The sequence below is a fragment of the Arachis ipaensis genome, chromosome B5 (assembly GCF_059453495.1).
Source record: "Arachis ipaensis isolate K30076 ecotype BB chromosome B5, ASM5945349v1, whole genome shotgun sequence".
Taxonomy (NCBI): domain Eukaryota; kingdom Viridiplantae; phylum Streptophyta; class Magnoliopsida; order Fabales; family Fabaceae; genus Arachis; species Arachis ipaensis.
The window spans coordinates 65,499,065-65,500,738 of NC_142440.1; positions in this window are offsets into that span (position 1 = coordinate 65,499,065).

Here is a 1,674-nt window from a genome sequence, read left to right on the forward strand (position 1 = left end):
GGTGCTGTGCCATTATGATTACCAACTTGAGTTTTGTGAATCCAAAAGCAATAAAGTATCATGATCATAAACAAACAAGGAACTAAAGAAGAATTTAGCATGTGCATACAAGTATTGGAAAGCTAGTATGATTAATTATTGCTTAATTGCATTAGATTTTATTTAATTGAAGTTTTCATCTAGCACGTTTTGTAAAATCTTTTAAAATCATGAAAACCTTGAAAGCAAATACAATTAAAGCAAGAAAAGAAAAAGGGAAAGAATGAGAAAGCTGAAGGCTCTGAGTACCAATGGAAATTTATTTGCTAAGTACTTGTGGTGTTTATGTATCAAGCCAAATGCTTGAAAACAAAACATTTAGAAGTCAAGGTTAGGCTCAAAGTGCAAAAGCACTCCCTCAAAGCTCAAGGCTCTGAGCATCAATGATTAGAGAGTCAAGAAAAGAAAAGAAAAAAATGAGCTTAATGAAGTCCTCTAATCAAATGCTTGTGGTGCTTATGTATCAAGTGGTAATACTTGAAAACAAAGCATTTAGAAGTCGTAGCTTTGTTATTAACTCATGGGGCAAAGCACCCAAAAGGAGAAGCTAATAAGAAAAGCAAAAAGCTTGTTTCAAGGAAGAAATATAAGGAAAAGATTTCATAAAATGAGCTAGATAGAAGCATCAATCATTTACATTTCTTTTGTGATTGTAGCATGCTTAGAAAACTAGCTTACCATGAACATTGAGTTACTATTCTTCTTGCCTTGGATTGTCAATCTTTATTGCATGATTCTTTTCTTGCTTGGAGACAAGCAAGATTTAAGTTTGTTGTTGTGATGACATGTCACCATGTCATGTTTTTCTATGCTTTTTCCTTTGTTTTCAATAGGTTTTATGCACTTTCTTGAGCCATAAGCAAGCCAATTGGGTAGATTTCCATGTTTCCTTTGATTCAATCAACCATGTATGAATTCATGCACTTTCATGAGATTTTATGCTATAATTGTCATATATTATGAAAGAAACACAATCTCATGATTTGGAGCATAGCTTTGATGTGTTTGATTGATTGATGATAGGTGAAGAAAGCTTGGAGAAAAGTTGAAGCAAGAAGGAATGGCTAGGAGCAAGAGAGAACAAAACGTTTGAGCAAAAGTTTGCCTCAAACTTTAGCTCAAACTTTTGGAAGAAGTGAAAACGAACCAGGGAGCAAAAAGCTTGACCAAAAGTTTGCCTCAAACTTTTTGGCAAACTTTTGGCATCACAAATCAACACCCTGGAGAGCAAAAGTTTGCGCCAACGTTTGCCTCAAACTTTTTGGCAAACGTTGGCGCCACACCAACACACCCAGGGGAGAAAAAGCTTGCGCCAACGTTTGCCTCAAGCTTTTTGGCAAACGTTGGCGCCACAAGGCATACAAGGGGTATACTTCCAACAAGAATAACTTGAGCTACAGAGCTCCAAATGAGGTGATTCAAAAAGCAATGGAAAGTAGGAATCAAGAGCTTTCCAGGCATATATGGCACTACATGGTGGACACTAAAATTGAGGGAGAAAATTGCCCCGAAATGTGCATAAACGAACATGGTGGCAACCTGCAGTGAGGCCAACTGACCTCTACACCTTCGACGGAGTATAACTCGAGCTGTAGAGCTCCAAATGATGTGCTTCCAAAGGCATTGGAAAGTAGA